Source organism: Poecilia latipinna, unplaced genomic scaffold (genome assembly GCF_001443285.1).
Source record: "Poecilia latipinna isolate Pla-1442-1.1 unplaced genomic scaffold, P_latipinna-1.0 Scaffold546, whole genome shotgun sequence".
NCBI classification, from domain to species: domain Eukaryota; kingdom Metazoa; phylum Chordata; class Actinopteri; order Cyprinodontiformes; family Poeciliidae; genus Poecilia; species Poecilia latipinna.
The window spans coordinates 282596-296447 of NW_015113162.1; the positions used below are offsets into that span (position 1 = coordinate 282596).

At 38.2% G+C, this 13852-nt stretch overlaps 2 long non-coding RNA genes across 2 annotated transcripts in view; one reads left to right on the forward strand and one right to left on the reverse strand.

Annotated features, from left to right (window-relative positions):
• LOC106952914 (uncharacterized) overlaps positions 1 to 3368 on the forward strand; it is an 8194-nt gene extending 4826 nt beyond the window's left edge. The window contains exon 2 of the long non-coding RNA XR_001426072.1: positions 3290 to 3368. This is a non-coding gene — a long non-coding RNA (uncharacterized LOC106952914). The remainder of the gene's footprint in view (positions 1 to 3289) is intronic.
• Positions 1 to 13852, reverse strand: part of LOC106952913 (uncharacterized) — a 46987-nt gene that overhangs the window by 7954 nt on the left and 25181 nt on the right. Inside the window, exon 3 of the long non-coding RNA XR_001426070.1 lies at positions 2551 to 2739. This is a non-coding gene — a long non-coding RNA (uncharacterized LOC106952913). The remainder of the gene's footprint in view (positions 1 to 2550; positions 2740 to 13852) is intronic.

Sequence of the window (13852 nt, forward strand, 5' to 3'; positions counted from 1 at the left end):
TTTTAAAAAAAGGGGGCCCCTAAAAAAAAAAAGTGGGTTTTTTTTTGTATGCCCCCCCCCCCCCCCAGTTCATTTACAAATCTGTTGGTTGTTGGTGACTGACGGCAGCCTCTCCACGTGAGAAAATGGCCTCGCTGAAGTGGAACGTTAATGGCCGTGTTTAGCGCTAAGGAAGTAATTGCACGGGCCTTGAAATTCAAGTGTTTTTCTCATCCTCTGGCTGTATTGTAACCAAAAAAAAAAAAAAAAAGTTCCTGCTTTGACATTTCCACAGTCATAAAATGGAAATTCCAAAAATAAACATTGTTATTATGAAAGACGAGCCATGTCAGATGAAAGACATCCCTTCACATTTCTCCTATAAATAATAGCTACATTTACTGTCAGATTTAGACTTTCTTACAATGGAAGTAATTCTTCTTTTGAGGCGAGAGGCAGCTTGGTTCTGACAGGATATCAAACTATGCACCTGAGGCTAATACCCAACTGTTTTCTAACCTTTCAGCGAGCCGAACGGAGATGGGTTTGATTTTAGATTCGACAGCCGCCATTCACACAGTGATGGCGTTTCCCTTAAAATGTCGACTCGTATATCGGCGTCCTCAGTTTTGGAAAGTGTTTTCTCGCCAAGAGAAGGGAGAACAAACCAAAAAGTTATTCAATGGTTTCTTCTTTTCATCCTAAAGCTTTAAAGAGAGCTTGATTTTTTTTTTTTGTCGTTTTTAATTGACTCTATTGGATGTTGCCTGGTAGATTGAACAATTTATATGTTCTCGTGTGAGAGTCTTTCAGTCTTCAATCGTTTCACTGTAATTCACCACATGTATTTTTTTTTTAATATAGCTCTTTTATATAAAGTAAATATGATGAGCTAATGATTGTTTTTGTTTTTTTCTTTAAGATTTGACATTTACTTGTTTAACGTTATGTAAATAAATAAGCTAATAAGGATAAGAAACAAATCAAGGAAGTCTGAGCAGCCCATAAAAGCTGAAGTTGTTTAGTTCTTTAACTTACCATTGTGGGGGAAGCAGATGTTTTTACTTTCTGCATCAAACTGTATTAACTATCGCATAATACTATGAGTATTAATTTACCAATTTAATTTACTGCCGTGACCATTAAACCAGTTTGACCCATTTTAAATGCAAATTTGAATAATATTCTTTTCGTGGTCACGGCCTACAGACTGTGGAACCGGCTTCCTCTGGATTTACACTCAATAAAAGACCTCAGGGCATTTTAAAATCCAAGCCTAAGAACTTTTCACTCACGAAGGCTTTCATTACGCAGTCGCACTGTGACATTTTACTTCAGATCCCTAACTTTGATTTATTCTGTATGCCCGTTTTGTTAATTGTCTGCTTTTGAAGGATTTTGTGCAGCTCTTTTGCCATCTGGTTGGCTGTTTTGTAAAGGGCCAAGCTTGGTGTTAGAAAATAGTTTATTTAGTAATAGAACTAGCTACATAAGCTTCTCAAGCATCTTTTGTTCATTGTGACAAGGGCATATACTTGTCTTGCATAGATTTTATACAACTCTTCGTCCAGGTTTTGTTAATTTAAGCTGTAGAATCACTGCCATCAGTTTTAATGACTCATTTATTTTTTTGTTGGGTTTTGCTTTAGCGACCAGCTGTTATGTGCAACTTGGAGGTGTGTGTGTGTGTGTGAAAGCCATATTCAGCGCATACTTAATTTTATGACCAAGTTTTCTGTTTGTTAGGGTTACATTATTGGGGTTAAAGATCTAAGTTTGCGTGGATTGCTTGTGGTGCTTTCTCGTTTCGATTGTTGTAGTTGCAGCCAGAACGGATCTGGCTAATGTGCCGATTTATAGTAAATAACTGAGTCCTGCCCAACCACTGTGGATGTGCTCAGATTGGCATCAACCTAGATTCTGGAGAATCTAGGTTCTCTAGATTGTAGAGAATCTAGGACTCTGTGATACGAGACATGCACACAAAATATTGTACAGAATGACACACTTAACATGCACTGTGCTCTGTAAAGAAAACCCCTCACCTGCATTTTTTCAATGTGCGCACCAGAGGGTGCATATTGCACCAAGAATGCAGTTCGTCTTTCAGAATGTGACTTTTATATTCAGATCGGCTGAGTTTGACTTGACTGACTTGGAGGTGGAAGGGGGGTGGGACTAAACTTGAGTGGTCGTCTCACTTTTTTATTTTTACTCTGCTAGTTTAAAAACTAAACCAAGAATATATGTATTTTTATGCAATTGTCACACTGTCAAAAAATGTACGTTCGCAGCCCGTCTTTTTGAAAATGGGGAAGTAGTTCCACTTGTTCCATTGTCCAAGCACTTATACAGATGGACAAATGGTAAAAAAGGTGACCCATTTAGATATGATATCAACTATAATTAATGTGCATATGCACAAAAGTAGTTGTTTATAGTTGACATTTCTCCTTTTAGGCTTCAAACTTCAAAAATAATCATAGGTTAAGTCTCTTTAAGAACTCTTATATATGTAACAGGAAAGCATCTGAGGGAGTATTAAGGGGGAAAGAAAAAAAAAATGTTTACCTTCTGATCCACAGCCGCACACTCTGAAAGTGGGAAAGTGCACACACGTATAAAAAAAGTTTTTGCGTGGGTCTTCACACGGCAAGCTCCTGAGGAATGGGATCACTCTTTAGCCTCTCTCTCGCTTTTCACTCGCGGTAATGCAGAGAAGAGCCCCGAGATCTTTTATGTGCAGACACCAGCAAAAAGCTGCATTAAGAGGACAGAGAGGAGATTTTATTGGAGCTGATGAGGAAAACCAGGGCAGAGGAAAAACTGGGGAGGGAGTGAATCAGGGGAAGGTGTGGGGGGGGTCTAATGTCTCCACTTCACCTCCGGAAAGTGGATTTGCAAGCACTGCGTGTTGACTGATGCTGGCTCACCTAAATTTACACTTTTTAAATACCAATTTACTTGTATTAGAGTTGTTTAGTGCGGAAGGACATTTTATGCCCAGCAGAAGTATGAAAAAAAAATAATAAAATGTCTAAAAGTGAAAGCACATACAGGATGGTAATAATCTCGGCATCCCTGTGGGGTGCTTGTCTATGAATATATAAACTTGGGCAGATATACAGTGAGCACATAGGTGCCCTGGTATTTCTGAGTTCCTTGTATTGTTCAGGGGAAGGCGTGGGAGTGATTCACCATTGTGCCTCCATATCTCTGTTGCCAGCTTGGCTGTCCCTTCACTGCTGATCTGTGAGATTTAGAATTGCTCCCAGAGTGCTTTTCTAATCTTTCCTCTCTCTCTTTTCAGGGGAAATGTATCCCACAGACGAAAATATTTCCCTTTGGTGCCTTCAGTGCATTTACTGTTTCTTTTATCTCAGTGCTTTTAAAAAAAAAAATAAAAATAGTCGAAGAAGCTTGTCCAGAGCACAATTTCTTACAGAATGGATACAAAAAAAAAAAAAATAAAAGACAGAAAATGTCTGTTTCTTTTATTAAGTTTCCAGCAACTCGGTGAAAAGTTTATTTAAGACTTATAGCCTACTGCTGTGTCAGATGTCAGCGCGATGGATTTTTTAATAGGCTTGTTAATTTCATTAAAACAGAGCTTGAGGGATTTCCGTGGCGAGGTGCTTGACACCTCGCGAGTATCACAACCCTGGGCTTCAGTCTGCTCTGCGAGGGGTCTGCCAGCTTAGAGGAATTACATCCGACAATGGACAGTCTGCTGATGAGCTGCGCTTTCTTCTCTCTGTGTTGGCCTGACGTCCAATTAGCGCAGAGAAACAAGCTAACCCTTAGCTGCCATTTAGTCTAAACCACCAACAGCGCCTCCAAGATATCGGGACATGACTTAATGAATGCAATCAACAATAATTAGGGGGAATGATAGGCTCTGACTCTAAGGCGTCGTTAAGAAGGAAAGGCTGCCGTTGCACTGCTGGTGACCTCTTTTGTTTGAAACAATCCCTCCCTTCAGGAAGACAGACTCCTCACTGTGCCATAATCATTCAGATAAGACATTTCACAGACCTAAATAAAACCTAAATAGGTTTTAAAAAACCCCTTTTCGTTTGTTTTGGTTGCATGGAATAGATATCACTATTCAATTGGCTCACATGAAGATCTGTTTTGTTTTTCTAACAATAGGCTACCTTTTGCTTTTATAATCCCATATAATCTGTTAATTATTCAGATTAAACAACGTGTTGACTGTTTATGATTCGCATTTTTGTCACCGCCAGCCACTCACTTCATTGTGCTTTTGTTTTGTTGGAATTTTGAGGCGCATCCCAATCGAAGAAAGTGCAGCACTCAAGATTTTTCAACGAATAATATCTGAAAAGCGTGGCATGCATTTGTTAATTTGCACTAACCCAGGACTTTTTTTTTTGTTGTTTTTTTTTTGCAGCAATTACAACTTCCAGAGTTTTGCAGTATGTCCAGCTTTGTTCATCTGAAGAATAATATTTTCGCAACACGTTTTGCTGCAAAGTCGCTCGAGCTCTGTCAGATTAGAAGACGGAACTTGAACTCTTTCATCTACTTGAAAACACCAGTTTTTCAAGTTTTGACGTAGATTCTTGACTGGTTTTGGTGTGGACTTTGACTCGACTATTCTAACACGTGACCATGCTTTGCTCTACTGTAGACTCAGCTGCAGTTTTGTGGATTTTGTCTTGCAAAATAGCTGACCTCTGCACTTGTCATATGTTGCTTGTATATCCTCTAATAGTTTTTGTTCAACAATGTTACTTGCTGCTGGTGATTACCGTTTTCCTGACACAACTATACAGCAGCATATCCACAGCGTGATGCTATCAGAAGTGTAATGCATTTTGAATCTAGGTCAAACAGTTCACTTTTGTTTGTGGGCGACCAGAGTGCCTTCATCCATGATTGATGTTTCTCCTACTTGGGCTTTTTGGCAAACTGGATTTTATATATAACTTTCTTACAACAACCTTTTTCCTTCACTCTTTCAGTAGAACAAGACTTGTAGAGCGTACAACTAATAGTCGTCCTCTCCACAGATTGTGCCACCTGAAATGAACCCTGCATAGCAGGTCTTCTACAGTTACCATGGGTCTCTTGGCTGCCTCTCTGATTAATGTTTTCCTTGCCCATCCTGAAAACCTGTGCGGTTCACCATGACTTGGTAGGATTGTACTTGTGCCCCGTGAAATGGTTAAAGAGTGGGATATTCTGCAAATAGGTGTTTTGTCATGGAATTTGTCTTTAAGGGTATTTGAATAATGGGAGCTAAATAATTACAGACCACATATTTTTGCCAGATTTCTATCTGTAAAATATGTTGACAGCCATATAAAGTTCTCCTCAGTTATGCGTCACTTTGTCTTTGTTTCTCACATAAAACTCAGTAAAAGTGTGTGACTAGAACGCGACAAAACGTGGGGAAAAATAAAAGTGTGAACACATTTCCAAAGTTCTGCATATGTAAGAGATCTTTGAAGGCTTGAAGTTCAAACTTCACAAGAATTAATTTAAAGTCAAGCTCACACAAATTAAAACTAGATCCATTGATGCGTATAGGTCCTAACCTGAAAATTGCGTGAACAAACTTTAAAATTTCAAACATGAAATAATTCCTGGGCATATTTAAGCTTTTCAAAGCAAGGCATTTTGTGTCAGAGGATGTTTTACATATTCACAGAGCAGATTAATTCTGTTCTTTTCTAGTTTACTTACTGCGAGAATTCTCCACTTGCATACATAAACCGCTGCAACAAATCTTGTACAAGTGATGCTCAAATAAAACGGAAACAACCTGTTAATGTTTTGTTTTTGTTTTTTTTTAATCATCATGATGTCCTATGCAAACACTCTTTCTGCACTGATGAAAATGTGTTCATCTTAGAATGCTGTATACTTGAGGTGGTTTGGCTGAATATTCCACAACCACTCTGCAGGACTATCAGATTATGAACAGAACATTGAGCATTTAGTCCAAGATAGTCAGGCAACCAAAATAATTTAATATAATTTAATAAAAATCTTTTGGCAAAAACCGCACAACGGTAGCAGTAGCTCTCTATCATGCCGACTGGACCTTTCCCAAATACAATATCAGCAGGCACAAGAAGTAGCTTAAAAGAGATGAACAAGGGGTGAGCAAGGTCAGAGCACAAATAGAACAACAATATAAACTACAGGGCCTGAACTGTGGGTGAATAGGAAAAAAAGATATTTGGAGAGATGCATGCTTTTCTACTGTATATCTAAATTTAAAGAGACCCTGGAAAAAAATCATTTAAAAGGAGAGAAAAAGTTTGGAAGCTGATGGACCTTTTTTGTCATTTTATCTAGTTACCAAAGATACTCTATCTACTGCAATATGTCTTTTTTTTTTTTTTTAGGTAGGGAGTTGTGCTGATGAAGTTCTGAATTAAATCTCGCAGATAATTTCTTTGGCGATGCATCTGATCCAATATGCAGCCTCAACTGGTGTCAAGACAAGTGACATTTGGAAAAACACAGGCGTGAAGCAGAGATGTGGAGAAACGAGCTCTGATTAAAGGGCTGTGGGTGGATTCTCATGAGCCCTGAATATGAAAGATGTGCGAGACTGCAACTGTTGAGAAAGAGAGAAAAGTTATTACTCGCTGTCTGAAGTAATTTGTATTAAAAGCAGTTTCCATCGGAATGTCTGGGTATGTGAATGCAATTAATGCCAGTGGGTGTGATATGAAATATGAACTGGATGGCAGGAACCATTTCCACCGAGAATTTCTTCGCAGGGATTCTGTCTAATTTAAGTTGAGGTAAATTTATAGGTTGCTAATGTGACAAATAGTCAAATGTGACATGCAGAGACTGAGTAAAAGCCGCTCAAGTGACTTCCTGGCACTTAAAAAACAACAACATATATTTAATGTTAATTAATTTGCACTGAGACTTGTGTGCCATTTTTCAGATGTAACCACTTAAGACCGCTCTGCTTTTGCATGACATCTTAAATATGAGGAACTGATTCGAGCAGACATTTGTGCTTTGATTAAGCAATTAACAGCCAGGGATCTTTTATATTAAATAATTAAAGGAGCATGTTTTGTGCTTTTTAAATTAGCAACTCATGCAGCCAAGCGTTTAAGGGTATAAATAATAAGGCAATTGCACAAAAGGAAATTAAATGTTTGTTCCAGACTCCAACTTAAAGTTGGATTAGAAATCATTTCAGTAAGAATAGCGGGGCATTTTCTTTGTTTTCAAGCATTTCCCCTAATTTGGTTGTGACTGTTTAGACACAATAAAGAAGGGAAGGAAGCTTTATGATTCTTTTTAACCTAATTACTTTATTAATCAGATATTTATATCTCCTTTTATCATTTCTTTGATGGTTATTTGGTAAAATTGAAGATAATTTGCTGTCAGATGCTCTAGGTCAGACTTTTACAGTTTATTTTTTGACGTAAAAGTTAAGTGTTTCCTTTTCAAAGTGACTCAGAGGTGTGCTCCTGTGATGGAACGGACCGGTTAAACATTTTATGTGCAGCAGAGACAACTCTCTGAATAATCTCGGTCCAGAGAAGCAAAGAGACGTTCTGACCGGAGTCAGACTTATGCAACTAGTCAGAGAAGTGCCAGTTTGAGAGGCAATTTCTGAAATTTTCATACCAGAACCAACAAGGGGTTAGTTTGACTCCCTGATTATCTTAAATTGAGCCCTATATGGGTCAATTTTGTGACTTTTCATAAAGAAACCATATCAAATGTTGCTCACTCAGGCGAATTGTTTGTATGTTGTCATAGTAACCAGGTGGCGTACATTTTTTAATTCGGGCATGCGGTCCTTCAGCGTTTAGTGCGTTTCTCTCTGTGGAAATGGAAAGCTCATTGGCTGCTGCCACCAAGAGCTGGAGGTCAGTTTTCAAGTACTCTTCAAGAATCTGGAGGCATACACGTTGTTCCTTTTGCTTTGAACTTGTAAATTTTGATTTTAGCTAAAACCCTTTTTTTTTTTCTATAAACATAAGTATTTATAGAATATATTCTATAAACCTCAATACTAAAGACTGATCATTTTTCTTTCCTCCAACATGCAATTGTCAACACACAGCCATCGTCTTGGACCCAGCTTCATGTATCAATCGTAAACCGTTAGGCACACAATGTAATGAAGATTAAAATAACGGGGGATGTATTTGCAGTTACCCCTCTATAGACGAGCATGTGGTAGTTACATCACTGTTGCACACAGTGATTTTCAGCTACTCATAAGGTCTGACCCATTCGTTTCTTCAACTTTTACATATTTCCACATGCCATTTAAACTTTTGAAGTGGACTAAACTGTATTCCACCCTCTAAAGGCTTCAGGTAGTGTGTGTCAGAATTGTATGTTGCTCATTGACAGATTTAACCGTCCCCTCTTACCCCCAATTACTTTTCACCACGTCTCTGTGACAGCACAATTGTAATGACGTTGGGAATGTTTAGTTCGTCAAGGTCATAGGCGTTTCAGTTCGGAACAGATTGAGACCACCGATTGGCCAGTCGCTGACCAACCCACTGGGTTGATTAACAGGTGGCGTCAAGTCAATTACCATAACCCTGTCGTGGTCTTAATGAGCCCATTTTCTGGTCACGAAGTGACCATCACATTTTAACTTTTGTGTTGAATGTCTGTTTTATAATATATTTACCACCAATGCCAAAGAAAACATTTTCACTTTATGCAAATTTCACCAGCTGTGCAATTCTTGTTAAATCGTAAGTGTTACCATTTCAAAACAGCAGGAGAAATCTTATGTTTTATGAACAATAGCATTTGTTATTAACTGGTTGCTAAGAGACAAGCACGTTTTCCAGTCACTTTTATTCAAAATTTACCAACTGCACAATTCTTGTTAAGTCATAAGTAAAATACGACAAATACCGTTTTAAAAGAGCAGAAGAAATCTTATGTTTTAAGAGCAATAACATTTCTTGGCAACAGGTTGCTAGGAGACGAGTGCGTTTTCTGGTAACACAGTGCCACAAAATTACTATCAGATTTGGACTTTGTGTTGAATCTCTGTTTTATAATATATCTACCATCAATGATAAACAAAACATTTTCACTTTATGCAAATTTCACCAACTGTGGAATTCTTGTCAAGTTGTAAATAAAACACGATAAGTATTTCAAAAGAGCAGAAGAAATCTTATGTTTTATGAACATCATTTGTTGCTAACTGGTTCCTAAGAGACAAGCATGTTTACTATCTGAACATTTCTGTCCAAGCAGAGAAGCAGCATTTCAAAAGAGCTTATGTTTTATTAACAACATTACATGTTCTTAATTTGATTGCTTGTTTTTGCTAAAAACTGATCAGTAGATTTTACCATACATTTTGTACTAGCAGGTCACAGCAGGTCTTTTCCTACTTCTGTTTACTGAGATAGAACAAGAAATGAGCAACTCGATGATCAACATTGACAGAATCCAAAAAAAAAACTTCCTAAGTCTAAGAAGACGGTGCAAAGCTCTTGATTGGTGTATAAAACCTTGGATGGCGCTAAATGAATAATTACTCTCAAGTAATAAAAAACATGTTTTGTAATTTATGTGTCCAACTTTTAAGGGATAATTAAAGAAGCTGAAGCTTGAGGTGCCAAGAAATCTTTTAAATTTGCTGAGCTTAAACACACAGTGCACTCAATCATTGTTGTTTGGCTTGGGTCTTCATCAGAGAACTGATCCATCTTTTGAACACCGACTGGTTTGAACCAGATAACACCACTGACTTCACAATGCATCATAACACAAGCTGTCCCGTCTTCATTTTATTGAGCAGACCATCAAATGTGCAAAGACAGAATATAGGGAACAGATGCACTTCACAAAAGATGTACATTTTCTTGTTCAAAATTTAAAAGATGCATAGAGGGATGAATCCCTAAACTCAGTCCAATTTGCAAACTCTAATTAAGAGAGACATTTCTCTCATTAAAGTTTTATTTAATGGCACAACACCAGACTTGTAGACGAACTTAGCAAATTTAGTAAAATATAGAGAGTGGGTCTTCGATTTCAATTTTAGCTGGTGCCTTTTCAGAGAATTACACTTACCACACGTTTGGTTTGATTTTCCCCAAATTTACAAAAGGAGTTCCTCAGGGCTCCATAGTAGGACCAAATGATCCTCACTTTTCATTTAGATAATTATGTGAGTGCAAATCCTGAATTCAGTTTTTCCACACAGATGGCACGATTACATTTTTCATTTTCATCATTTCAAATTTCTCAAGTCTGCCTTTGATGTATTTCAGTTCAGTTTTGAACAACTAAAGTTGGAGTTAAATTCTGAAAAAAGAAAAACAAACTGCTAATTTTTCTGTCAGTTTGTAAATGTAAGCTGCTGAGTTTGAATAAAGTTGCCCATCTTAGCGGTTTTATGCCACTCTGTTTAGCTATGGTGTTTTGGGGAGCTTAGAAAACTGCGAACGACACTAAAGTTAATTGCTAACTTAAGGCTAGTCAGAATGTAACTGAAACACAGCCCAAGTCTACAACCCAAGTTCTATTTTTGAACTCTCATGAACCTATTAGAGTTCAAAGGGTAGATCAGGATTGTACCTGATCTATGGTACAAGGCACACCTGAAACATATTCCAATTTTTTTTAAAAAGGCTTGGTGTCTGTGATGGTTCTAAGCTTTCAGTAGGATGAGCCTGAAACCGTTTCCCACAGAAATCAATTAAGGATGTCAATAGCCATTAATCTGCAAGCCCAGGATTGACCCATTTGTTGAAGGTTTAGACTTATTGTGAGAATGCGGGGTAATGCGGTGAGGGGGTTTAGCATTTTAGAGTTGATTTCTCTGTAACCTGACCCAACTATGTAACATCTACGATCCACTTCTTGGAATAAGATGTGTATCGCCTTCTGCAGTCTCCAGGAAGCAAAATGTGCTGTAATTAAATAACCATGAGGCGGCTACATCAGCAAGGCTCAAGAGAGGTGTTCTCTCCTCTGTCAATTCGGTTAGATGATAAATGACCCCCCCCCTCCAAAATGTTTTCAGAGTGGAGCTGTAAGGTGCTGCAGATGGTGACCTACGAGAAGAAACACCCAGCTTGTAAGGCGATATTTGTGCTAAAGCTTACAAGAAACAATTGGATAAAACCTATATGAACCTAGCTCCACATTGCTTACCTCAAGGTTTATGTGTCTCTGCAGTAACAATGTAGCATTCTGAAAAGAGGCTGTACAAAGCCTTTGCCAATTTATTCACACTGCAGTGGAATGTGTGCAGTGGTTAGCACTGTTACCTCGCAGCACAAAGGTCTGAAGTTCACATTCTGGCCTTGGGTCTTTTTGCATGGAGTTTGCATGTTCGCAATGTGCTTGCCAAAAGCTGAATCAGACTGATTTGTCAAGTTTGTGCACTCATGTAAGAAATTAGACTTTGGTTCAGTTTGAATATATATATATATATGATTATAAAAGAAACTAGATTTTTTTTTCTTTTAAATGTGCATCTATGCAGTGTTTACAAAAGAGGAAGACAAGTTTGAATTAGCGTGATGATTCTCTTTTGGTACTTTGGCTTCCTCCTACAGTTGAAAAAATATGCAATTTAGATTTCTTTCTTTCTGTAAACTTCCCTCAAGAGTACGTGTCCATGTGCATGTTTATCGTTCCATTTGTCTCCGATACGCTGTGATGAACTGGCAACCTGTCCAGGGTGTACCCCACTTTTTGTCCAAAGACCGTTGGAGACAGGCGCCAAGCCGTCTTTTGCCAAATCCATTAATTTAAATTTAAGTGTTAAACTTGATGGTTTGTTTCCCATCAAGAGTCGATTTATGCACTCCATAAATCTACTCTTTGAAAAGTAGATTTATAGAGTGCACAACCAGAAGTTGCCATGCAGCAGACTGGCAACCTGTCCAGGGTGAACCCCGCCTCTCGCCCAGAACGTTAACTGGAGATACGCACCAGCAACCCTCCCGACCCCAGTGGTGACAAGGGTGTTAGAAAATGTATGGATGGACAACCAGCAGTTGTCTGATCACCAAGCTGTCCCACCTGAGCCACAGATCCATGCAGCTCATCTAGAGATATCTTGGGCCTCTTAAGGACTTCTGACTTATTAGTGTTCTTTGAGTTGTTGAAAAGTTGGAGTACCGTTTCATAATCGAGCACCTTTTGAAACCTGTGCAACTTTTCTTGGACATGTCTGCTGTGGTCCTCGGTCTTCATGATGCCATTTGTCCACTGACAAACATCCAAGTCTTTTGCAAAACAATTGGATTTCTTTACACACTGTTGAAACTGATTTTGTTATGTTGTATATCCAAAGAGCCGAGCCAAGGAATCAAGACGAAAATGGAGAGAAAAAAAAAGAAAAAAAGATTTTAATTCAAAGCTTGATCAAAACAGGAAATCTGCAGCATTAACAGTAGAATTTAACAATGTGTGAATAAAACAGAGAAGCTCTTATACTGGGAGCTTGATTATTGAATGCAACACAGGTGAGTAAATGAGCAGATGGAAAACAGATGTACAGATGCAAGATGTGTAGGCAGTGAGAAAATTAACACTAAAGATCAGGATCACAGAAATAAAAGAGATGAGATGAAACTAAATAGTCAAAACAAGCAAACTAAACCCAAAGTCCAACAGATTTGTGACAGATTTATAAATCAGTGATTGCACTGGATTTTATTTATGGGCTCTGTGGACTGACTGAATACAATGAAATCTTTGGTTCCAAAAAAAAAAAAAAAAAAGAAAAAAAAAAGTGCAATTCTTCCAAACTAGAAAACTTTAAGGCTTTCCTAAATTCAGTAACACAATCACAGGCAGTAAATGATTGTGACAAAAACATCGCCAGACCTGAATTAATAACCGTGCGCTCATGCATGTCGAAATATAATGCTTCCGAGTTCACCGACGGATGAGATCCATTACTCTTAAAATTAAGTCAAACGTCGCTTTGAGCAGCAGGTGATTTGGACCATCAGAACGTACGCCTCGCTAGCTCGGCAACAGAAACCATCAGAGTGACTGACATAAGCGAGAAGAAGCGCGCCTGCGTGTGCGTGCGTGCGCGTGCGTGACCAAACCCTTTCTGCAACCGCGATCGCTAAAACTGTTACGACTGTCGGGGCGGAGGTAGTGTTTATGAGAAATAAAGGCGAGGTGAAATCCCAGCAGCGTTTAGCAGGAGCATTAATGGAGTCTGAGACATTGAACTGAAATATATTATTCAGCACTTAAAAGCATGGGGGCATCTGAACATAGCAGTTTAAAGCTCCTAACCAATTTTGGTGCCGTTTAATATTTTACATGCTTATTGATGGATGAGTATGCCTCTTTGAAAGCTAATGGGGAAAACACCCAGTTATGACGCGCAAGTTGATGAGCTGAAGGAAGAGACCGAAGGAAGGCGAGGTTGCGATGGTGTCAGGAGGAGAGGGAAAAGTTAATGAAATGTTTGGCGTGTTCAGAAGTTCACATACCACTCAACAGCAGCATGAACCTCTTACTTGAATTGGGCTTTTAAACTTTTCTTGTTCTACCTATGGAGCCGTAGAGAATGAATAAAAGTCTACAATTTTATGTACATAAATGTAACATGCCAAAATTGATTTGGAATTATTCACAATTCCAAATAACATACCAAAACGTGAACTTCACGTTTTGATATGTTATTGCAATTGAGATTAACTGACATTTTTATCTGGATTTAAAAAAAAAGAAGAAAAAAAAAAAAAAGGGGGAAGACATTAGCAATATTCAGCTATTTAAAAAAAAAAAGGTTCAATTAATATAGCCTCACTACCGCTAAAAAAAAAAAAAAAAAAAAAATTTTTTTTCTTTTTTTTGCCCTAAATATTTTTTAATGAAAAACAAGGGGGGG